The 26,105-nt window shown below is 39.3% G+C and overlaps 2 protein-coding genes across 6 annotated transcripts in view; one reads left to right on the top strand and one right to left on the bottom strand.

The window, feature by feature from the left end:
* The window catches only part of SENP8 (SUMO peptidase family member, NEDD8 specific), a 46,408-nt gene extending 42,944 nt beyond the window's left edge, over window positions 1-3,464 (bottom strand). For both annotated transcript variants that reach the window (XR_003795998.1, XM_029238771.1), the window contains exon 1: window positions 3,419-3,464. The gene's annotated coding sequence lies outside the window, so the exon portion shown is untranslated. The remainder of the gene's footprint in view (window positions 1-3,418) is intronic.
* A 344-nt stretch (window positions 3,465-3,808) lies between these two features.
* Window positions 3,809-26,105, top strand: part of MYO9A (myosin IXA) — a 271,921-nt gene continuing 249,624 nt past the window's right edge. For 2 of the 4 annotated variants that reach the window (XM_029236422.1, XM_029236424.1), the window contains exon 1: window positions 3,809-4,197. The gene's annotated coding sequence lies outside the window, so the exon portion shown is untranslated. The remainder of the gene's footprint in view (window positions 4,198-26,105) is intronic. The other 2 variants (XM_029236423.1, XM_029236420.1) reach the window with 1 other exon arrangement.

The following is a 26,105-nucleotide window of genomic DNA, read 5'->3' as shown; positions in this document are numbered from 1 at the left end:
CCCCCCTTCCCTAAAAAAGGAGACAGACAGATGAAACTCAAAGTCTACATAAACTTGACTTTCTATCTGTATTGAACCATATCATTACCCAAACGGTCTCCAGTAGGTAGATGGACAAAGTGAATATAAGCTAGTCATGCTGAAGAAGGTAGCCTCTCGGAGAATCTGGTTCAGAAAAGTTAAGTTACTTTACTCATTTGGATTAGTAATACTTGGACCTCAAATTCAATTTTTTGAATAATATGGTTAAAAAAGCACATTATTTGGAGAGTAGCTGGGATTTGAGCAGTAAGTTTTATATAGTCTGGCAATGGTCAGTTTCCAAAGAGATGGGTTACCTGGGCCTTGAGGACTTCCTTTTTGTTTACTAATGCATTTTACTCATCCAAGAGGTTTAAGGAATTGGCAAGGAGAGGAGTCTGGACCTTTAACAGTCAGAAATTTAGGCCTTACAGATGTAGATGGAATTTAACCAAGAAAGACCTTAGCAATATCTAGAAGCCTAGATAAGTGGTAAAGCCATTGCTTATCAGAAGTTCTAACATTATAATTTATAACATAAAAGAATGGGCTAGCCTCTTGACAACGTAAACTGCTAACTGATCTCTACACAGGTGTGCGTGTCCTTGTTGAAAGGTATGTAATTCAGTCCAATCTTTTTCTTTAGATTGGTCACACTGGGAAAATAAAGGAACTTAGCAGACTCTTTGGAGATCGCTTTATGATAAAATTTATTTTTTTAAAAATTTAATTATTTATTGGTCTAGTCTCTTCATTCCTATCTTGATGATCTAACCTATACATTACTGCTACATTATTTTTCAAACAGAACTCTAGTTTCATTATTCTCCAAATTTTTAAACATTTCTCCATTGCCTACCAAAATTAAGTACAAACTACAGCATGGCATTAAATTATTTCCATAAAAATAGCCGCAACCTTTCCCAATTTATTTCCTTGTACTTCTCCCACATACACAGCCACAAGCTCAGTTCTCCTGCAGGCCCAAATTATTAGGCAACAGTGGAGTCGTAGTGGTTACTGCAACTGAGGTACAGGAAAAAGAGAAGAGCCAGCTCCCCACTCCCACTCCAACTGAGAGGTTAAGAAGTGAACACTGCTCAAGTACCCTTCCGAAACACAGACTTGATCTGTCATGCTCTTGCTTAAAACCACTACAGTAAGCGTTTGATAAATCTAGAATCCATGGGCCAGGAGGTGGCTAGAATTAAGGGTTCCATGAACTTGGAACCCGGATTGGGGAAAAAAATTGCATCTTTTCAATAAACTCTAGCTGAAATTTAGCATTTTCTTCACTAAGTGTTGGCAATAATCCTCAGTGGTACTAACAGTCCCTATGTCTTTGTCACCATTAGAAATATATTTTCATATCACATTAAAGTTGTTGCAATTACCTCAAAATATAATTTATACTCATCACTATTTTGAAATTACATAATTAGACCTGCTGCCAGATGTTATTTAATGTGTAAAGAAGCACATATATAACTACATCACACATTTGTTTTAATATTTTTAAAACTTTCAATAAAAATAATTTCATTTACATTTCTATGTATTTTACTTTATACATTTAAAAACATTATTCTGAGATAAGGTCCACAGGCCAGGCTGCCAAAGTGGTCCATGACATAAAAGGTTATTTTATTTTTACCTTTGTTATTTATACCTATTAATTGCTTATAGTATATAATCTAAACACTTTAGCATGGAATTCAAGGCTCCTCATTAACTGTTCACACCCACTTTATCATCTTTATCTCTGTCCCACCCCTACTTTTCATACTAAACTCTAGTCATACCAGACAATAGTGACTCTCTCTTATCTGGTGGCAGATAGGTTTTTGAATTAACCCTAGTTAATAGACAGTAGCCATGCACTGGCTTGGGCTTTGCCTTACCCAGACCTTCTCTGCCTGCCAAGTGAATTCTTTTAAAGGTCTGTTTTCCCTAATACTACGAGGTCCTAATAGGGCTGAATCTTTAATCTTTCTCATACCTAACGTAAATGATCAATGAAATGAATATAAAAGGCAGATTCTAAATTGGCAAGGCACTGTGTGTAGTAATAATCTCTAGGGGAGTGAAGTTAGCCTCTGAATCTCATAAATTCGCCTAGCTCTGATCTTTTTGGGGATAGAAATGAGGAGGCCCTTGAGCTCTAAGGCTGGATTCCCAGCTGATAAATCTTGGATGGAGGGGAAAGGAAGGGGAAAGAGAGCAGTAACTGAGGTGGATCTGATTAAGACCGAAGGATGGAAATGTGCTGAAGGGAAAGGCAGGAGTGACTTCTCCCATTTCCCAGAGCAGTTATTCAAAACTATCATCACTCTGACCAAGCGTCCCATTCCATCCCTAACTCTCTCTCATCAAATGACTCCCATCTTTATGTTACAGAGTCAACTCTATCAACCTTCTGTCTTCCCCTACTTCCCATCCTTTCCTTTGCTCTAGTTTAGTGGTTCTCAACCCACAGCATTAGTCACCAAAGGAGTTTTTAAAAATGAAACACTGATTCCCGAGTTTGTTTAATTGGCCTCAGATGGAGCAACTGCATTGGTTTTATTTTTAAAAAGCTTCCCAGGTGACTCTAATGTGCATACAAGATTGAGTTCCACTAGTGTTCTTGGTTCTGTAAATTAGCTATTCTCATCCATAAATTGTCTACTTCTCGGTTCCACGGTACACTTTTATGCCTAAGAGTTTCCCATCTTAAAAGGACACACTGTTGTGGCCCACACACTTGCCCCTCATCTCATCACTTTACAACGATGTTTCTTTAAAGGGTGGCCTACACCTGTATGGTTTTTACCAGTTATGTTCTATGACTTTTTACTCTTCCAGCCAGTACTGGCATATGATTTTGTACTCGTCATTCCCTCTGCTTCTATCTCCTCTCATATTTCTTTGACCAGCTACTGCTCACTAGCCTTTTAACACAAATTGAGTGACCCAAAGGTCACCTTGGAAAGGGTTTCCTCAAGTCCTTCTATACAATCAGGCTCAGAGTATCCTGTGGTTTTTTTTTTTTTTTCTATTATAAATTTACTACCACTGCGGATTCTCTCATCGTCTCGACATAACAGAGCGCTTCAGAAAGCTGAGCCTGTTTCATTTGCTTCTGACTTTCTGGAGTCTAACTCCTGGAAACCACTCAGTGAAAAAACTCTGAGGAATGAATGGAAAGAAAGACTAGGAAACGGAGGTCTGGGGCGGGGAAATGAGGGGGAGGGCGTGCGTGTGGAAACGGGGTGGGGAGGGCTAACGGGGTGGAGCTGAGAACCCTGCGCCAAAACTGGGGAGGGGGCAAGGATACCCTAGATCTGCGTGGGCGGTAAAGCGGTCCCCGGCCCAGACACACCGATCAGCAAACCCAAGTGGGAAGCAGGCTTCTTACCTGCCTCGGACCTCACCACCCCAACCAGCCTTCAGGCGGCTCTCTATTGGCCGGAAAACGAAAGCTACGGTCGCAAACCCAGAATTTTCTACCCCAACATTGCGACATTCCTCTTTAGTAGAGAGAGAATCTAAGGCAGAGTTCCCAGCTCTGCCGTAAGGTGAGGAAGAAAAGTTTGGGCGGGGCCGCCCGGGACGGATGAAATGGGGCGTGTCCGCGCAAGCGCATGCGGTACTCTCGGGCGGCGTCACGTGCGGGGGCGGGGGCGGGGCCGGGCGGCCTGGCCAGCTCCGGCCGGCGGTAGGGGGCGTGGGAGGTAAGTGCGCGCGCCTGCCCGTCTGCAGCTGAGGAGTCGCGCGGGGCGGGGCCTTGTGCGCGGGGTCGGGGGCGCGCGGGCCGGAGCGGACGGGGTCGGGGCGGCGGTTGGCTGTGGCTGCTGAGAGTCCAGCTAGAACGCCGGGAGGCGGCGGAGGAGGCACCGGCGGCACCGGCATAGAGGGCGACAGCGGTTGAGGCGGCGGTCCAACGCGTGCTCTCTGGGCGGGTGCGGCGGGGGATGTGCCTGCCCAGGCCGGGCGGAGTCTCTCTGACAGGGCGGGGGATGCGCGGCGGCCGCTCGCCCGGACCCTAAGGCAGCTGGGCCCACCCTCCCAAAACCCTCCGACCCTCGGTGGTCTCGGCCTATGCTGTCTCCTCCGGCCTGACCCTGCGGCTGAGGCTGGCAGGCGGCTTCCGCCGAAGAGGAGGGGGCTGCGGTGGCCACCGCGGCGGAGCCCGAGGTAAGACCCGCCCAAGCCGCCCAGCGGCCCTGCGGCCCGGCCCGGCCCACGTCTCAGTCTCTCTCTTTAGCTTTTGCGGGGCCGCTCCGCCCTGACCCGGCGGAGACGCCCCGCGAGCGGGTCTGCCCCGCAGCCTCCCTGACACCCGATCGCTGCCCCGGGTCCCCCGTAGACCCCACCCATCGTATCTTCCATTGACCAGACACCATTCCGGCCCTCCAACCTTTCTAGGGGTTCTGTCACGGGCCCCCCCACCCCAGCACACCCTACTGGAACCTCCTTCAGACTCTCTTCGGACGCTTAATGGGGCCTCGAGATTCTGTCACATCCTCCCGTGAGCTGACCCGGGTTTGCCACTGTTCCTCAGACCCAGTTACTGCCACCCCCTAACCCATTGCTACCCCCAGTTCCAGGGCAGATGCATCGTGCCCCCCTCTCTTCTCTCCCCCCCCCCCCCCCCCCCAGCTCGCTCACCGCCTAGCCGACTAGCTCTTCCCCTACCCAACTCGGCTTTCAGATAGTCTGCTTCGTGATGCTCTTACCTCCCAAGAGATCTGGTGTCAGCCCCTCTTTAGACACCATCAACAGCGGCCTCTCCCCCCAACTCCTACTGTAGCCTCTCCCCCAGACCTCTTGTCCTTAGGCAGACCTGATTATCTTTCTCCTTGCTCGTGATCCTTTCTTTGGTTGGAAGGGCTTTGCCATGAAATCCTGAAGGGGTGTTTGCGTAGCCTAGTGTGTTCCCTCCGGTGGGGCTTAAGGGGACCAACTGACACCCTTGTTTGGAGGGTTTAGTCTGGTGGCTATAGAGGAAGAGGGAAGAGCATGGAAGCCCCGGGCAGGGGGTGTGTGCTGTTGTAAGGTCTCACAGCCTGCTTCTCATCTTGTCTCTTCTGTAGAACCTGTGAGGTAGTCCAGATCGTGACATTTTAGGGACATCTGTAAGGATCAAAGCACATAACACTAATGAATATAACTGTGTCTCCATGTGGTATCATTTGCTTCACTTTCCTAGATTTTTACAGATCTTTTGCACTGTTTTTGAAGGATACCAGGGTGCTTTTTTTTTTTGGATTTGCTGTTTGCGAATTTGCTGGAAAAGTAAGATTTATAGCTTTCCTTAATCCCTGAAGACTTTAATGTCAGTTTAATAATAAAATTCTGCTACCTGGTGCTACTGTCTTGCTTTTCCAAGGAGCAAGTACAATTATCATGCAGTGTTCACCGATGTCATTACCAACAGCCTTCTCAATAGTAAAATATTGAATAAAATGTAGTTTGTTGAACTACTTAGCTGTCAAGAAGGAAAGGTAATTTTACACCAGATGATCAGTGCATAATTTTAACATTGGTATAGGGATGAAGTATAGAGAGGTTTTTGTAGTCAGTACTTTAAAATTTTTTATTTTGTGTGTGTGGAACTGAGGAGGGAGAAAATCATATTAAAATTATAGGTCATAACTAGACATAGTATAAAAGTCAAAAGGTTCAAAAGAGTATGCAGTAAAAAGTTTCTTTTCCTCCTTTTTATCCTCTAACCACCCATTTTCCCTCAGACGCAACCACTGTTTCCATCTTTGTGTGTGTCCTTCCTGTGATATTTCTAGCATACAAGTCTATACATTTATATTTTTAAAACACTCCACAGACAAATCCTTCCATACTGTATACTATGGATATACCACCCCCCCTTTAATAATAGATCCTAGAGTTCATTCAACAATAGTACATTTGGAAGTGCCTCATTTACTGGGTGGATAGTATTCCGTCCTGGTGATCTTGAGGTTATTTTCAGTCTTTGTTTTTTATAAACAGTGCTGCATGCTTTTCTTTTAAATGTATCATATGTTTTGTATGTTTTAAGTAATTTTCAGGATTTGAAAAATTTCATGATGATTGTTTTGTGAACCTACAAAAAAGCATATAACTAAAGTAAATTTCTCATTGAACCTCTAAGCTTCCATGGAGTGACTGGCTTTGACAGAGATTATAATGTTTGTCAGGAAGTTACTGAAGGATTTAAAGAAGGGGACTGAAATGATAAGATTTGCATTTTTAAAAGATCACTCTGCTTTGAGGAGCGTGGATTGAAAGGTAGACTAAATGTGTCAGGAGGGTAAATGACGATGGTGCAGTCTTCATTTGGGTTTTGAGAGTAGACAGGATTTGGTGATTTCATTGGATTTGGGATTAGGGTGAGGGTTCATAGAGGATAAGATCTAGGTTTCTAGCTTGTGCGTTTCACTGAGGTGGGGATCTATATGAGGGAGGAGTGGAATTTTTATTTTTGTCAAGAAAGGGGAATTCAATTTGTGGCATGTTGAGTTTGGGTGATTATACTTCTATCAGATGTAGATGGCCAGGAGGCAACTGGATTTGTGGCTTAAACTCATTATCAAGTTCTGGGTTGATAGTAATAGATTTGGGTGCAAAAGGTGTACTGAGAGGAGAAGAGATTGTAGGATAGAAATCCAACATTTACAGTATAGGTAGAGTTGAATGTCTAAGCTAGTAAATTATGTGATTAAGTTCTCTAAAAAATCTTGTCGTAGTTTAAATATCAATAGGTTCACTGTCTGACAAGACTTTTTAACAGTGTTTTCCCTGAGTGGTATATAGTACTGAGGGAAATGGAGTAAACTTAGATTATTAAAAAGGTAAAACCTCAGTAGAAATTAGCAACATAAATCCCATTTTTTTCTAATCATTTAGATTATACTATTGTAAAAGTTTATTCAATCTTCATTGTTTATACGGAAGTATAGGAGCTTGGAAAATGTGGTTTGCCAAGAATATTAAGTTTTTTGGTTTGTATGATTTCTAGTTATATTAGTAATAAAGATTAGTCAAAGATTTTTCAGTCACGTTTTTAAAACATAACATGACTTAATGTATTTATTCCTAAGTCCAGAGCTGCAGTGTAGAGCTCTTGCCTTTACTCTGGATCCCTGTAAATCACTTCTAATGTACATCTCCACTGGGATTCATATTTCACAAGCACTTAACACATGTACAAAATAAAACTCTTTTTTGCCTCTCTTCCCTCCAAAAAGGTGGGGATAGAAGGAGACAAACTGCAACAAAATTTTTTCTTTTGATTGTATGTCTTGATGAACGGTACTACTCTCTCCTCCTCATGAAGCCTTTAGGAATCTGGGAATCATCCTCCACTGCACTCTGTACCAAACTACCATCATCACAAAGTCCGGCACGTTCTCCCTCATGATATTTCAGATCATTCCTGATTGCTATTTTTGTTGTCTCTGTTTTTTTTTTTTTTTAAATGTTGGGGGTAGGAGTTTATTTATTTTTGCTGTGTTGGGTCTTTGTTTCTGTGCGAGGGCTTTCTCTAGTTGTGCCAGGCGGGGGCCACTCTTCATCGCGGTGCGCGGGCCTCTCTTGTGGCGGAGCACAGGCTCCAGACGCGCAGGCTCAGTAGTTGTGGCTCACGGGCCTAGTTGCTCCGTGGCATGTGGAATCCTCCCACACCAGGGCTCGAACCCGTGTCCCCTGCATTAGCAGGCAGATTCTCAACCACTCCACCACCAGGGAAGCAGTGGTTTCCAACCCCTGTTTAAGCACTGTTTTAACCCCGAATGTCTTTTGGTCTTCTTGTCTTCATCTGCCTCTTGTTTTGCCGTACCCTCTAGTTCATTCTGTCCACTTTTGCCAGAGTAAGTGTTCTAAAATGCTCTTTTAGTTAGGCTCTTTCAGTTGCAACGAAGAGACTCAAGTTACCTTAAGTAGTGGAGTGCTTATTGAAAGAAAACATGCACAAGGGAACCCAGGAAAAGTTAAACAGCTTGGTCTCAGGAAGAACAAGAGCTTAAAAATAAAACTAGAGGGCTTCCCTTGTGGGGCAGTGGATAAGAATCTGCCTGCCAATGCAGGGGACACAGATTCAATCCCTGGTCCAGGAAGATCCCACATGCCGTGGAGCAACTAAGCCCGTGCGCCATGACTACTGAGCCTGCACTGCAGAGCCCATGTGCCACAACTACTGAAGCCCGCGTGCCTAGAGCCCGTGCTCTGCAACAAGAGAAGCCACTGTGATGAAAAGCCCGTGCACCACAACGAAGAGTAGCCCCCACTCACCGCAACTAGAGAAAGCCTGCGCACAGCAATGAAGACCCAACACAGCCAAAAATAAATAAATTTTAAAAATAATTAAATAAAACTAGAAGCAGGAAAAGACAGATTTTACTCTAGTGCTCTACTGTTAACTTGTCTTAGCTACTTTTTCTACTTCGTTTTGTCTTATTTTTTCTCTCTAATCTCCTCCCCCACCCAATCTTATGGCTTCCATTTATTCCTGATTTCTTCCTCCTTATAACTACCGTGTCACTCCCATGCCAACATCTTACCTCCTGACTACTGTCTTTTTTCTTTTTTAACATCTTTATTGGAGTATAGTTGCTTTACAATGGTGTGTTAGTTTCTGCTGTATAACAAAGTGAATCAGCTATACATATATCCCCATATCTCTTCCCTCTTGCGTCTCCCTCCCTCCCACCCACCCTGTCCCACCGTTCTAGCTAGTCACACAGCACCAAGCTGATCTCCCTGTGCTATGCGGCTGCTTCCCACTAGCTATCTATTTTACATTTGGTAATGTACATTGGCTACTGTCTTTTTAACTTGAGCTTCTGTTGCTGACTTTTTGCTAAGATTTTCTGGTTTGAATTCCCAAGAAACAATCTCTTTGGCTCAGCTCTGTAATCATGGGCTGCTAGCAAGCCTGTGTACTTGGGTCATGTGACTACTCCTGGCCATTTAGTGTTGGCTGTGTGTTTATTTGTGCATGTGGGTATGGGGCAGGATCATAATGGTGAAAAACATGGGGCAGTGTGTAGCCTAACTTTCCCACAAAATGGGGTTGCAAACATGGCAGGCACCATTATTGACATAGTACAAATACAAATCTAATCATATCCTTTCCTGTTGAAAGATCTTCAGTGCTTTCCCATTGCTTTCAGGATAAAGCTTAAACGGTAGCTTGGCATGTGTGTGAGATCCTTCGTGATCTGACTCTTCTTTAGGCTTTCCTTCCTTGCTCTCTTCCTTAAATTCTTTGATCCACTCATTGAACTTAGGTCTTTGCACTCTGTGTTCCCTTTCCCGTCTTTCCCTTCCACCTTTCTCTGCTTAACAATCTGCTATCTGATCTTCAGGACTCAGACCAGGTGTATCTTTGGGAAGCTTTCCTTTACTTCCTCTAGGTTAAGTTAGGTGCCACTCCTATAGTATGTAGTGCTTGCTTCTGTCACAGCCCTCTAATGAAATTCCTAATAGCTTGTCTATTTTCTTCACTGGGCTGTAGCTTCTTTGGTATCAGTACAATATAGTAAGGCACATTTTTAGATTGAGAATTTTTTAAAAAGAATATGCTTATTATAAATTATAATATATATAAAAAAGTACACAGATCATAAATGTGCAGCTCAATAAATTTTCACAGAGTGAATACACAAATGTAACCAACACCTACATCAAGCACGATACAGGATATTACTATCAATACAACCACACAGGCCACCTTATGCCCTCTTCTGGTTGCTAGTCCAGTTCAAAGAGGATTTAATTTTAAGTGGGAAAACTCTTTAACATAGATTTCTCTACATATTTTGTGTGTATCTTTAGACATACAAGAGACATAGATATTAGAATTTTGATCCTGTGGAAAGAACATACGTAATTTATATTAGTGCAATTTTGGCATATTTTTGTGCAATAGATAAATTCAAAATCACATCATATTTTAATATTCAGTTATGGGATGTTTGTATTTAGGTAGATTTTCTTGTTTTTAAGTTTAATATTTTAGAGTAGTGGAAAAGAATATGACAGACCAAAGAATATTTGCTTAAAATAGCCTGTTTTGAGTGGGGATCATGCTCGAGATGGGTATAGTAAACATGTAAAGCACTTTCCAAATGGTGTTTGGCCTCTGGGTTTTAATGTGAATTATGTTGCTAGCATATTTTGGCAATGGGGTCATCCAACGGGCAACTGGAGTATAATTTTACATGTACAGTGAGGAAAGGACTAGCTGTCCTGTGTCATAGACAGCTGGCTTGCTAAGAATTGAGTTTTTTTTGCAACTAGCAATAATTTTAGAGCATACTTATTCTTTTTCTCAGTTTTGATTTTTCTTAAACTTTAAAATTATGTGGCTCTTTGAGTATGAAGGAATTCTTTTAAACATACTTTTTCCTTAGATGGACTTTTCTGTCTGTAAGTATTAAATTTGTTAAGGCCAATTAAATGGAAAGAATACTATAGACTTTTAAACCTGGATTTTCAACAGACCTCGATTCAATTTCCAGCCTCATCCCTTATGAGCTGTCATTTGTGGGCAAGTCACTTAACATTTCTGAGCTTCAGGAATGTTCATCTCACAAGATTATCATGAGTTAAAACAGTTTATGTAAATAAAGCACCAAGCACATAGTAGATACTTAAGAAGTCTTCATTTTCCTCCTTGAATATGTCTATTTCTTGTTATGTTTAAATATGAGATCAAGAATTTAAAGAATTTCATTGTGTGGCATAAATAAATGGCCATCAAAGTTTGTTGCCAGTAGAAGTCAATCTTAGAAGGGTAGTCTGCTAGCTGTCTTTCAAGTGTGATCATAGTTTTCAATTCAAAAAGGCTCTAAAGAAGTGCTTCTCTTGATGTCTTAGTATATCAGATTAATGGATGTTAGAATGTATTTTGATTCAGTGTGAGGTACAACAAAATGTTCTGTTTGCCAATGACAAACATTCCTTAAATCATTGACAGATTGTAGTACTATTGCTGTCTGTAGTGTGTAAGTATTTATTTGAGATCTGTTTACTTATATTGATCAGATGATAGTGGGCTGAGTAGTCTCTGGATTTTTTTTTTTTTTTTTAAAGATAGTTACTTTATTTTATTTTTTTGGCCTTGCCGCGTGGCTGGCGGGATGTTAGTTCCCCGACCAGGGATTGAACCTAGGTCCCCAGCAGTGGAATCGTGGAGTCTTAACCACTGGACTACCAGGGAATTCCCGAAATTTTTATTTATTTATTTATTTTACTATAAGGGAGAAAGTTCTTCAGATAACTGTGTGGATATGAGTTTATAAATGATCTTGAGATCGTATTTTTTCCTTACCTTCTTTTGCAACTCTACCTTATTTTAGTTCTCTTCCTGCCTTCCCCCTCCTTCTTTAAAAAAAGAAAAAATTTATTTATTTGGTTGCACTGGGTCTTAGTTGTGGCATGTGGGCTTCTTTAGTTGCAGCAGGCGGGCTCCTTAGTTGGGCATGCGAACTCTTAGTTGCGGTAGGCATGTGGGATCTAGTTCACTGACTAGGGATCAAACCTGGGCCCCCTGCATTGGGAGTGTGGAGTCTTATCCACTGCACCACCAGGGAAATCCCCCCCTCTACTTTTTTTAATAATGAAAATACTTAGAAGATGTTGAGGGACATCCCTGGCCATACAGTGGTTAAGACTCCATTCTCCCATGGGTTAGATAGCTGGTTGGGGAACTGAGATCCCGCATGCTGCACGGTGCGGCCAAAAAAAAAAAGTGTTGAAAAGTTGAAAGAATATACCAAAGAGCATTGATAAGTCAGCCACCATAAGAACCTGCTGTATAAAAAAATAAATAAAATTTAAAAAATAAGTTAACAGTATGCCATCCACATTTGCTGTATTGTTTTCTATGTGTATGTGTGTGTATATACTTTAACTGAACCTTTTGAAAATTGCGACTATTTTGACTTTTACCTCATAACACTTGAGCATATATCTCCTAAGAAAATATTCTCTGTATCACCACAGTGCCATTACCAACACCTAAGAAAAATAACAGTAATTTCCTAATAATATTTAATATTCAGACTACAGTTAAATTTTCAGTTTTCCAAACCGGAATTCAGTCAAGATTTTTGCATGCATTTGATTATCTTTTTAGTTTCTTTTAATCTAGAAAAGTTTCTTATACCACTCCTTTTTCTTATGATATTGAAATTTCTTTGACAAGACTAGATCATTATCTTATAGAATGGCCTGGTTTTTTTTTTTTTTTTAACATCTTTATTGGAGTATAATTGCTTTACAATGGTGTGTTAGTTTCTGCTTTATAACAAAGTGAATCAGCTATACATATACATATATCCCTATATTTCCTCCCTCTTGCGTATCCCTCCCACCCTCCCTATCCCACCCCTCTAGGTGGTCACAAAGCACCGAGCTGATCTCCCTGTGCTATGCGGCTGCCTCCCACTCGCTGTTTATTTTACGTTTGGTAGTGTATATATCCATGCCACTCTCTCACTTCGTCCCAGCTTACCCTCCCCATGTCCTCAAGTCCATTCTCTATGTCTGTGTCTTTATTCCTGTCCTGCCCCTAGGTTCTTCAGAACCTTTTTTTTTTAGATTCCATATATATGTGTTAGCATACGGTATTTGTTTTTCTCTTTCTGACTTACTTCACTCTGTATGACAGACTCTAGGTCCATCCACCTCTCTACAAATAACTCAATTTCATTTCTTTTATGGCTGAGTAATATTGCATTGTATATATATATGCCACATCTTCTTTATCGGAATGGCCTGTTTTCTAGTTATCTAATTATTTCTTTGTGCTTTTGCTTAACTTGTTCCTCTGTTCCGTGTATATCTTGTATGGTGGAAGTTATAATTTAAAGGCTTGATTATGCATGTTAAAAACTTTTGGCAAGAATACTTCATAGGTGATGTTATATTTCATGTTGCATACTGTGGGAGATATATGACATCACTGTTAGTGATCTAAGTTTTATGAAGTTTAAAGTGATGTTTGCAGACTTCCCTGGTGGTGCAGTGGTTAAGAATTTGCCTGCCAATGCAGGGGACATGGGTTCGAGCCCTGGTCCAGGAAGATCCCACATGCCGCGGAGCAACTAAGCCCGTGCGCTACAACTACTGAGCCTGTGCTCTAGAGCCCATGGGCCACAACCACTGAGCCCGCACGCCACAACTACTGAAGCCCCTGCGCTCTGGGGCCTGTGCTTCGCAGCAAGAGAAGCCACCGCAATGAGAAGCACGTGCACCGTAACAAAGAGTAGCCCCCGCTCACCACAACTAGAGAAAGCCCACGTGCAGCAAGGAAGACCCAACACAGCCAAAAATAAATAAATAAATTTAAAAAATAAATAAAGTGGTGTTTGCTCTATCTTTCCATTGTAAAAGTATATTCTTTCCTCTTATGATCATCAAGTACAGTAATCTGTGGGGACAATACTTTGGTATCATACAAATATTCCATCCTTCAAGATATTCTATATCTAGCGATTTTAGCATCTTTTGTGAGCCTTGGGCAAATGAGTTATTTGATTGAAGGTTGGAAAATGGTGATTTTTTTCTAATTCTGTAATTTTTTAATATTTATTAGCTGTCATTCTAATGTTAACAAAAGGTTTATAACCTTCGTCACCTGGGAGTGAACTGTAGCTCTTCCTAAAAGGGCAGAGTAAGTAAATGCTTAATTTTTTCTTGTCTAATTTTCAGAGTGAGGGGTTGGTCTAATAGTCATGTACAGTGGTGGCAGATGAGTTTATTAATGGTCTCTTGGATTTTTATTTATTACAATTAGTTACAGATGTTCTTTTTATTCAGATTTTATTGAAGTAGAGTTGACTTACAATGTTGTGTTAATTTCTTCTGTATAGCAAAGTGACTCAGTTATACATATATATACATTCTTTTTCATATTCTTTTCCATTATGATTTGTCACAGGATACTGAATATAGTTTCCTGTGCTATACAGTAGGACCTTATTGTTTATCCATCCTATATGTAATTAGCAGTTTGCCTCTGCTAATTTCAAACTGCCATTCCTTCCCTCCCATTGTCCTTTTTTGATGCTCAGATTGTCTCAAATAAGGATATTGGGAGTCCCTTCAAACAGACACCTGAGTTCTTTTTGCATAAGCCTATCATTAGTCTTTGATTCCTTACGTTTGAGTATAAGACATCTTGGCTCACCAAGGACTTCTGCTTTAGACAGGAATCAGCAGTTTCTCCAAGGAGATCTGTCTCCTTTTAGTGGAGGATGATATTTAGAAAACAACATCTGGATGTTGGTATGCTCCCTTTTATGGAACTGTCATCACTTCTAGGTCTTCTCAGGAGAGAAAAAAAAGCATGAGGTCATATTGATAATTCTTATTCAAATTTAACATTGCATGTTTCTTTCTTCATCTTTTTTTAAAAAATACTTTAGTTTTAATCTCTTTTATATTGAAAATCTTAATTTTTATTAACATTGATTTTTTTCCTAAGTATAACTAATGTAGTTTAAAAATAAAACTACTAGTAAATTTTAAGATTTCTTTGCATCTCATTTTGTCCTAGAACATATCCCACCAAGGTTATACTTATTGTTAGTACTGTGTTTAAAAGTCACTTGAAATCATTATTTTCTCAGTGTGATTGTTACTAGTTTGGTATGTATTTAGGTCCATTTGTTTTTCATTTTAGGGTTTGCTTCCTCTGTTTTTTTAAATTTACTGTTATCCTTTGAATATGTAAGATACATATTTCAAAAGGAGAAACCAAATGTAAAGGTATATGTAGAAATCTTATTTTCATCCTCATCCTTTCTGTTTCCTTCTTGCTCTCCTATAGATAATCATTTTTGTAAGTTTCTGATCAATCATTCCAGTTTTTTCTTTTTCTTTCAAAGTTAGGTGTATGTGTATTCTTTCATACCATATGTACTGTTCTGTATTTCTTCTTTTTTTTTTCCATTTAACAATATATTTGGGAGAATACTCCATATTGGTACATACAGACCTTATTCTTTTTTATGGAGGCATAGTATTCTATTGTGTTGATATACCATAATTTTATTAACGAGTCTGTATCTGATAGATATTTGTGTTTAATCTTTTGTACTATGAATAGGTAATACATACTGAATAGATTAACTGAAAAATAAAGTTTCTTCCTCAGGTAATTAAGAAGGAGTTGATTTGTTCCAGAGAGCCCTATAGTCTGAGGGGACTTTAGTTTTTTGTTTTTTTTTTAATATTTATTTATTTATTTATTTATGCTGTGCTAGGTCTTAGTTGCGGCACACGGGATCTTCGTTGCAGCATGCGGACTTCTTAGTTGCAGCATGCATGTGGGATCTAGTTCCCCGACCAGGGATCGAACCCCGGCCCCCTGCATTGGAAGTGCGGAGTCTTACCCACTGGACCACCAGGGAAGTCCCTGAGGGGGCTTTGTTACTGTGTTTTGTTGTTGTTGTTAAGAGGATTTCAGGAGTAGTAGATATATTTAGGTACACCTTCTTGCACCTAAATATTAGGTGATTGATATCAATGATGTTAATCTGCTTTGTTTTATGGCACCTGGTCAGAAGGGACAGAGATGATTTACCTACTTCCTCTCCCTGTGCTTCCTGGCTCCTTGAAGCATTGGAACTAAAAATCTGACGTCCTGGGTGTTTTCATGTAAGCATAAGTCAGGTTCTTTCCTTACTGTTTTTTCCCACAACTTCCCCTCTCCTTAACCTTTCTTCTTCCTCTTTTTGCCTTAAATCTTTCAGATTATCCAAGCATTCATTGGACAGATACTTAGAGTCTAGTAAGGCAGATAAAATGTATACTATGAGTGTAAAGAGTAAGAGATAGGAATACTAAAGACAGAGGGAAGGGTACCTGCTAGGATATAAGGAATTCAAGCTCTCGGGCTTACATAAATTGCTTTATCGTGTTAAATTACTATAGCAGGGACTTCCCTGGCGGTCCAGTGGTTAAGACTCCGTGCTTCCACTGCAGGGGGCACAGGTTCCATCCCTGGTCAGGGAACTAAGATTCCGCATGCTGTGTGGCATGGCAGATGTTTTAGAAAACATCTAAAAAAAATTACTATAGCAGTCATAGGCAGTTGTTACTTTTCCTTTTTATTCAAACATACGGGAGAGTGAATAAAACATATTGCAGTTTAAAGAAAATTATAAAGTAAATATTTGTGTTGTCATTGCCCAGGCCAACAAACAAGAATTACCTCCCCATTACCTCACCCTCCCCTTGCCCTTGTCAACATATCCCACTCTGTGGAGGTGGCTATTATCCCGACCTTTTGTGACTGTCATTTTCTTGCTTTGCTTCATAATTTTAAATCCCAGGTCATATATCCTTAAACAATGTAGTGTAGTTTTCCTTGTTTTTGAACTTCATATGAGTACTTTATGTGATTTAAAAAATTTAGTTCAGCATTTGTGAAATTAATTTCAAGTTGTTGGCTGTCGTTCGTTAGATTTCATTGTGGTAACGTATTACAATGTATACTACAATTTAATCATTCTAGTTTTGATAGACATTTGAGTTGATTTCACTTTCTTGCTGTTATACAAATAATTCAGTGGTGAGCACTCTTGTACCTGTTCCATGTATGCAAGTGCACAGATATTTCTGTAGAATCCCTAGGAATGGAATTGCTGGGTTGCGAGGTATGCACACATTCAACTTTGATAATGACAGATGTTTTTCAAAATTATTTCAATTTATAATTCCAACACAATGAGAGTTCCCTTTGTTTTACATTCTCAGTACTTGGTATTGTCAGACTCTAATTTTTACCAATCTGAAAGGTGTGATGGTGTCTCATGGTTTTAATTTGCATTTCCATGATTACTAATGAAGTTGAGCATCTTTTCATAGTCATTTGAGTTTTCTTCCTGTGATGTACCTGTTCAAGTTGTTTGCCCAATTTTTTTGTTACGTGGTCTGTGGTTTTCTTACTGATGTTTAGAAATCCTCTGTGTGTGTGTTTGTGTGTGTGTGTTTTGGCTGTGTTGCACGGCTTGCTGGATCTTAGTTCCCTGACCAGGGATTGAACCCAGGCCCATGGCAGTGAAAGCGTGGAGTCCTAACCACTGGACCGCCAGGGAATTCCCTATATGTGTTTTGGGTAATAACACCTGTTTTTGGTGTGTTATTTCACTTTCTATGGTGCTTGTTGATCAATAAAAGTTCTCAGTTTTAATGTAGTTGAATTTATCAGCTTTGGCTAGTGCTATTTGAATCTTCTTAAAGAAACCCTTTTGTAGTCTGAGGTAAAGTAGTTCTCCTGTATCATCTTCTAAGAGCTTTTAAGTTTTAACCTTTCACAAATTTGGTCTTTACCTGGAATAGATTTTTATGGATAGTACGAGGCCCAGTCTTAGTCTCTCCCACCCCAAATGGACACTCAATTGTTCCAGCATTGATTTTGAAAAATTCATCTTTACTGATCTGCAGTGCCACATCTCACGTATGTCCAGTATCCATATTTGCATACTTCTGTTTCTGGACTTTCTTCTCTGTTCTACTGGTCTGTTTGTCTATTCCTGTACAAGTGACACACCGCCTTAACTACTTATAGCTTTAGAAGTTCTGATACCTGGTAAGGCACGTCTCCCCAATTTGCTGTTGTTTTTCAGGAGAGTCTTGGCTGTTTTTGGCCCATTACACTTTCATATATATTTTACATTTTTTTTTTTTTTTTTTTTTTTGCGGTATGTGGGCCTCTCACCGCTGTGGCCTCTCCCATTGTGGAGCACAGGCTCCAGATGTGCAGGCCCAGCGGCCATGGCTCACCTCCGCCGCATGTGGCATCCTCCTGGACCGGGGCACGAACCCGTGTCCCCTGCATCGGCAGGCAGACTCTCAACCACTGCGCCACCAGGGAAGCCCTTCCTCTTTACTCTTGTGAGAGTTTTGCCAATTTACAGTTTTTGAAAGACCCACTTCTAGCTTTGTTGGCCCTTTTTATTTTATATTTTCTTTCTCATTTCTATTATTTTCTTTTACTTGTCCTAGTTTTACTTTACTGTTTTTTCTATCTTAAAAAGACAGTTCCCAAATTTTCACTTTTTTCTATTATACCTATTTAGAGTTATAAATTTCCCTATAAAGTATTGCATTAGCTGCATCTCACAAGTTTTGGAATGTAATATTTTTGTTATGGTTTATTCAAAATATTTTGTTTACTTATTTTCCCATGGATTATTTAGGACTAGATTTTTAAGTTTACAGCTGTGTGAGGATTTCTTACTATATTAGTTATCTGTTGCAGCATAACAAGTTAAGCCCAAAACTTAGTAGCTTATTATTGTTTACAGTTTTTGTGGGTCAGGAATTCAGGAGTGGTTCAGCTTGGCAGTTTTGCCTGACTCAGTTCCTTGCCATATGGGTTTTTCCGTGGAGCTTTTTAAGTTTAGTTGTTAACGTATGACTGCTAGAATTCCTGAGGGAGAAAGTACTAGGTAGAAGCATGTTGCTGTTTATGATCTAGCCTCAGAAGTCACTCAGCCTCACTCCACTGCATTCTGTGGGATGGGATAGATACTGGTGTGAAAGATTCTATTTGTTACTCCTAGTCATTTTTTTGTTACTGATTTCTATATGTTTGAAAGAACATGTTATGATTTCAGTGCTGTTTCTTTTCTTTTTCTGGATTTCCAATTTACATATATTAGATTTTCTCTCAGTCTCACGTTCCTTTTTTTTTTTGAAGTTTTTTTCTTTAATAAATTTATTTATTTATTTTTGGCTGCATTGGGTCTTCTTTGCTGCACGCAGGCTTTAGTTGCAGTGAGCTGGGGCTACTCTTCGTTTCAGTGGCTTCTCTTGTTGTGGAGCACCGGCTGTAGGTGCTCGGGCTTCAGTAGTTGTGGCACGTGGGCTCAGTAGTTGTGGCTCTTGGGCTCTACAGCACAGGCTCAGTAGCTGTGGTGCACAGGCTTAGTTGCTCCGTAGCATGTGGGATCTTCCCAGACGAGAGATTGAATCCGTGTTCCCTGCGTTGGCAGGTGGATTCTTAACCACTGCTCCACCAGGGAAGTCCCTCTCACATGTTAACTTTTTTTCTGTGTTTTTCTTCTTTCACTGTGGGCAGTTTTTTCAGTTAGGTCTTTTAGTTCATTCATTTCAACTATTCCATTTTAAATTCCAGTTGTGTTTTAGAATTTTACAAGTCCTTTTTAGCTTTTAAAATCTTCAAAGTCATTTTTTATGGTTCTTGTCCCTTTCAGATATTTTCAGTCTTATTTATCACTTGAAACATTAGTAAGCAGTTATATTTTCTGTGTGATCATATCCAATATCTGAAATCTTTGCAGATCTGTTTCCATTCCTTGCTTCTTCTTAATCATGGTGCATTGTTTCCTTCTTGCTTGGTCTAAATAATGTCTTTTCTTGGGACATTATTTGTGATGCTTGCACACGCGTCTTCTCGATGCTTGTAACCTGGGTTTTTTTTTGCGTCATTCAGATAATATGAATTAAGGCAACAGATTGTGTGTGTGAGTGTTGCATGTATGTGTGTGTGTAGGGTAATAGTAGCTGAGGTGGTCTTGTGTCTAGTTACAATTCAAAGCATACTGTGGCCTGTGCTACCTGTTTTTGTAAGGTTGCAAGCTAAGAATGGTTTTTACATTTTTATTTATTATTATTTTAAAAATGTCTTTATTTTTATTTTTGGCTGCGTTGGGACCTTGTTGCTGGGTGCCAGCATTCTCTAGTTGCGGCGAGCGGGAGCTGCTCTTCGTTGCGGTGCATGGGCTTTTCATTGCAGTGGCTTCTCTTGTTGCAGATCACGGGCTCTAGGCGCGTGAGTTTCAGCAGTTGTGGCGCACGGGCTCTAGAGTGCAGGCTCAGTAGTTGTGGCACATGGGCTTATTTGCTCCGTGGCATGTGGGATCTTCCCAGACCAGGGCTCGAACCCGTGTCCCCTGCATTGGCAGGTGTATTCTTAACCACTGTGCCACCAGGGACGTCCTCTACATTTTTAAATGATTGGAAAAAAAGAATAATATTTTGCAACATGTGAAAATTATATGAAACTCAAATTTCAGTGTCCATAAATAAAGTTTTATTGGAACACAGCTGTGCTTATTTGTTTCTGTATTGTTTGTGGTTGTTTGCATGCTACAACCACAGAATTGAGTGGTTACAACAGAGGTCAATATGACCTCCAAAGCCTAAAGTATTTATATCGGGCCCTTTACAGAAAAAATTACAACTTCTCAGGAACTCTCCTTTACAGCTAGCTCAGTGCCAACACAACTTTCCTTGCAGTTCTTGGGGGATAGGGTAGAATGGGACAGGTTTATTTTGGTTTATTTTATGAGTTTGAGTTTTATTGTATAGGGTCTCGTATCAGACTCACTTCCTAGCGTGGGTCCTGGGTTTGGCTTCTGTCTTTATGAGACTGTGAAAACCAAAGCCCAACCTTGGCTTCAGTCAGGGGCTAACTTGGCTTCAGCATTCTGCTTACCTCTCTGTTTTGGCCTTATAATTCTATGTTTTGTCCTTATAATTCCTTACCATCTTGTTAACTCTTTGATACTTTTTAGAACATATATTTTCTATTTTATTAATTTAAACAATTTCAGTGGGTGTTTTGTTCTAAATAATTGGCCATATTATTGGAGATTGATATTCTTTTTGAATATTAAGAAATTAAGGCCCAAAAAAAATAAAAAAGAAAGAAATTAAGGCTCAGAAATAGCCCAAAAGTTATATTACTGGTAAGTAGCCGACAGACACTTTGACTTTAGGAAGCTTATTTACCATCTAGGAGTGTGAGAAGTTAGGATTGTACATCATTTCCCATGTTCCTAATATAATTAGGATTTCTGCTACTTTGGCCATGCAGGAGAAATGTCTTAGTTACAGAGGACAAGAAAGGCAAAAATACTCATAAGCTCTTTGGCAGGGAAAACAAACAACCATATGCAGAAGTCAGAGAAATAAAAAATGTTGAGAAAGAAATGGAAAATTATTTTGATTGTATAAAAGAGTAAAATTTAGTAAATTTGCCGTATTAACTGTATGAATCAAAGAAGAAAATAGGTCTTTTAATTTTGCACCTACTTTGTAGCAGTCATTTTTTATATATAGTATCACATTTAACTTCATAGCAACTGTGAGTTAGGTGATAATGTTGATTTAACAAGTATGCAAACATTTAGGGAAAGTAGTTTATCATTGATTTACCCAGGATTATGCAGCTAGTAAGTGCTAAAAGTAGGATCTGAACCCCTCTGTGACTGTAAAGCCCATGTTTTTTCTATACAATTAGATTGTAAAAAAAACAGTCTCTAAATGGTTAATGGAGAGTGTATGAAAATATGTGGTTAACATTTCTATACTTACATGAGAATTCCTCAGGCTTTCATTTAGAGGTTAGTCTTATTTTAGACAATTCAAATAAGTAGTATTTGGTTTCTAAGGTCACATGGATTAGAAGCAGCAATGAGAAAAGAGGGGCATTTGTAGGTTTTTATGCTGACAGGGTGAAATTTTTTCTATAAACTAAAAGTCAATCTGGTGATACTGAGGATAGGGACAGACAGCCTTACTTTTCTTTTTTACGGTATGGCCATTTTTTTTTTTTAACATCTTTATTGGAGTACAATTGCTTTACATTGTTTTGTTAGTTTCTGCTGTATAACAAAGTGAATCAGCTCTATGTATACATCTTACTTTTATATATCAGTAGTTTCTATGAATATCACTATCATAAAAATTAACATTTATTGCAGGAGTCCAAATTCTTTTTTTTTAATATTTATTTAATTTATTTTTTTTGGCTGCGTCAGGTCTTCCTTGCGGTGCGGGGGCTCCAGGGCGCGTGGGCTCTGTAGTTTGCGGCACGCAGCCTCTCTCGTTGAGGCGAGCGAGCTCAGTAGTTGTGGCGCGTGGGCTTAGTTGCCCTGTGGCATGTGGGATCTTAGTTCCCTGACCAGGGATTGAACCCACGTCCCCGGCATTGGAAGGTGGATTCTTTACTACTGGACTACCAGGGAAGTCCCAGGAGTCCAAATTCTTAAGAAACACATAAATTATGTTCAGTATACTGTTGTCGCTTGGTATCTGCGGGGGACTGGTTCCAGACACTTGACCGTGGACACCAAAAGCTGAGGATGCTCAAGTTCCTTACAGTTGGCCTTCTGTATCTGTAGGTTTTGCATGTGTGGATATTGAGGGCCGACTGTATTCTGCTTAAAAGGATAATAAAGTTAGAAATACATTGTAGAACTAATTTCATCCAGAGAATTTGAAAACAGCAACTTCTGATGCTTAAAGAGCTGAAATTCCAGTTTATTGGGAAACTTGGATCTCTAGAATGACTTCTCTAAAAGTTCAGAATAGCTGACAATTGTCTCTTGTGCTAATAAGTAATTTGTATTTGCTATCTATCTGATTCTAATTACTCTACAGTAAAATAATGATTAACTTGCACTTTTAATTTACATAAAACTAGTAACTTTTCATAAATATTCAGTCTCATAAGTTATTAATTTAGCATTGTTATCTCACAGCTTAACAAAAGAGAGGTAAGATTGTTTAGAATCCCACTTGAAGTCATTCACATAATATAGTTTTTTGACACATAATGATGGCACCTTTTTAAAAGGACCAAAACGCAAGAAAACTGTTAAGATTGAAGTTTTTTGTAAGTGGTCTGGCAACTCTGCTGTTGATAATATCAAGGTCTTGAAGGAATAAAAATGGTCAATTTTTCAATAATGTTTTGAGTCTCGAGGCAGTAAGGCAATATCTGATTAATATTTTGAAGCGTTAACTTAGTTGTTCAGTGTACCATTTTAACGAGAACAAAATTTTAGGCTTTATTGAATAAGTTTATTGAGTAAGGGGTACTCTGTTCTCTGATCATACTTCTACCTTTGGAAGACTGTTGCTTTTGCAAAAATGCACGTCACTGGTCAGAGAAGGGAGGCTGGATGACTGGATGAGTGAGCAGAGACATATCAGTGTAAATAGAAAGAACTCTTAGCACATGTTTTGTTGATGGGAACCAGCAAAGATGGACTCTCTTTAGATAGTATGTGAAGAGCAGTCATTTTTCACTGTGATAAGCTACATAGAGTTAACATTTGAATTTCCTCAACTCAAGGATAGGTGCAACTGTCAGAAAAAAAATAACCTGTTGGTGTGAGCAGTAAGATAAATAATCGACAGAAACCAGCATGTTATTGGTTTATTCAGTGACCAGAAGTACTCTCTCATTGGTTGGTGATGCTTCTAAATGCCTAATGTCAATACTACCAAGGCTGAAAAGTATACATGAAGCAGTTGGGAAAGGAGTGAGTTGGGAGGAGGGGGAAGGTGTCAAGAGTGCCTGCCAGGCGGCAAATATGTCAGATTACAAATTTGATAGTGTATTGGCAAATAGACCTCTGGCAGTGGTAGATACTAAGAGTAGAGATCAGAGATGATCATAGTTGAGGGGATGGAACAGAAAGGACCTTGAGTATAATATTTGAAGCTCTGTTGGTACAAGAAAGCCATACATATATGACACTAGGCACAGAGAACATTGTACTTATTAGACGATGGAAAAAAACTAGAGTTAGTATCCTGTAGAATTCATTATAATATGATGTCAAGTTAAGATTTATTAGTAATTGTGTACCAAAGATTGCTGTATGGTTGTATTAGTTTGCTAGGGCTGCCATAACAAAATACCATAAACAAGATTTCTGTGGCTTACTCAGCAAAAATTAATTTTCTCACAGCTCTGAACGTTGAAAGTCCAAGGTCAAGGTTTTGGCAGGTTTGGTTTCTCCTGAGGCCTCTCCTTGGCTTGTAGATGGCCACCTTTTTGCTGTGTCCTCACATGGCCTGTTCTCTGTGTGTGTGCATCCCTGCTGTCTTTTCCTCTTTCTATAAGGACACCAGTCCTATTGGATTAGGGTCCCACCCTGATGACCTCATTTAACCATAGTTATCTCTTTAAAGGTTTTATCTCCAAATATAGTCACATCGTTGGGGGTGGTGGTGGTTAGGGTTTCAACATATGAATTTTGGGGGAACACAATTTAGTCCATCACAGAAGTAGTACCCAGACAACAGAACAGAATAGAAGCTAAATTTTTTCTAGAGAAAGGCATAGTGGAAAAGAATATGAGAAAGACAAGCATGGGATAGTTTTGAGGCATTGGTATATTGTTAGTTTATCAATGCTATAATAGCATATCTCAGATCAGTCCTTTGCATTCTGAAATATGGATGATGTTTAATGTTGTGTTAGAACTTCACTAATGTCCAGCAGGGTGTCAGACTGTACATTAAGTTTTTTGTGGGTTTTTTTTGAGGGGGGAGGGGTCTAGGAGTCAGCTAAGTAGTGAAAGAGGAGGGTGCAGTGGAAGTACGGTAGTCATTGTAGGGATGGAATTATTGATAAACTAGGAATCAGCCAATAGTACTTGCTCCTAGTGTGGTCAATCACAGTTGAGTGAATTAAAATTCCTTGTAAGTGTGGAAATATTTAAAAATAAAGATCTAAAAAAAAAAAAAAAAGATCTATGTCCAATGTTAATTTACTCCAAGGCTGTGTATTCTTAAAGATTTAGAAAACATTTTGAAATTTTTCTTCAAATTCTGAAGTCTGCATTTAAAACCTAGAAATAGCCAATTTAAAAAATTAATGTAGATTTTCCGAATAGAGATTAAGAGACACAGATTTAGGTGTACCCCCACCCCCATCCTTCCATCCTGTTCCTTTCACAGTAGTGCTGTTTTCCCATATGATTAGCTCCCTAGCGCTGCTCTTGCAGTTTGGTACATGTTTTTTCAGATAGTTATCTATGTATTTACTTACATGCATATATATGCACTTGTAGAACATATATCATCTTGTTGTAAAACACATAAATGTATATGTCCTTTGTTCTATATGCATTTTCAAATAAGAGCTCTAAAGAACCATTTATTTCATTTTCGAAAATTAAGGTATAATTTACATGGATTAAAATGACTGAATCTTAGAGTTTACAGGTTGATGACTTTATATAAATTTGTTACAAATTTATTTTTAATTAATAGACTTTTTTTTTTAAAGCATTTTTATGTTTACAGAAAAATTAAGCAGAAAGTACAGAATTCCCATACATCTCTTCACCCTATCCCTCCAGTTTCCTCTATTCTTAACATCTTGCATTAGTGTGGTCTGTTAGTTACAAATGATAAGCCAGCATTGGTACATTATTATTAATTGGAGTCCATAGTTTACATTAAGGTTCATTCTTTTTGTTGTACATTCTGTGGGGTTTCCCCACCATTATAGTATACCAAATAATTTCACTGTCCTAAAATCTCCTGGGCTTCATTCATCTATTCATTCCTCCATCCCTCCTCTGAACCCCTGGCAACCACTGATATTTTTACTGTCTTTATATTTTTGCCTTTTCCAGAATGTCATATAATTGAAATCATATAGTATGAAGCCTTTTCAGATTGGATTCTTTCACTTAGTAATATACATTCAGGGTTCCTCTGTGTATTTTCATGGCTTGATAGCTCATTTCTCTTTATTACTGACTAGTAATACATTGTATAGATACCATAGTTTGTTTACCCATTCACCTTTTGAAGAACGTCTCGGTTACTTCCAAGTTTTGGCAGTTTTGAATAAAGCTGCCATGCACATTGGTGTCCAGTTTTTTGTGTGGACATAAGTTTTCAACTCATTTGGGTAAATACGAAGGAGTATGATTGCTGGATTGTATGGTAAGAGTATGTTTAGTTTGTAAGAAAACTGCAAAACTATATTTGCATTTCCACCAGCAGTGAATGAGAATTCCTGTTGCTCTACATTCTCACTAGCATTTGGTGTTGACATTGTTTTGTTTTTTTGCCATTCTAATAGGTGTGTAATACTATCTCATTGTTTTGATTTTCAATTCTCTAATAACATATGATGTTGAGCATCTTTTTAGATGCCTATTTGCCATCTGTTTATCTTCTTTGGTGAGTGTCTAGATCTTTTACCTGTTTTTCCACCTTAATTGGATTGTTTGTTTCCTTGTTGTTAGGTTTCTAAGAGTACTTTATGTAGTTTGAATACCAGTCCTTTATCAGATACATGTTTTGCA

Source organism: Monodon monoceros, unplaced genomic scaffold (assembly GCF_005190385.1).
Source record: "Monodon monoceros isolate NGI ecotype Baffin Bay Population unplaced genomic scaffold, NGI_Narwhal_1 Super_Scaffold_21, whole genome shotgun sequence".
Lineage (NCBI taxonomy): Eukaryota > Metazoa > Chordata > Mammalia > Artiodactyla > Monodontidae > Monodon > Monodon monoceros.
The sequence above is the reverse complement of the archived record's forward strand: the minus strand, read 5'-3'. Positions and strand labels throughout refer to the sequence as shown.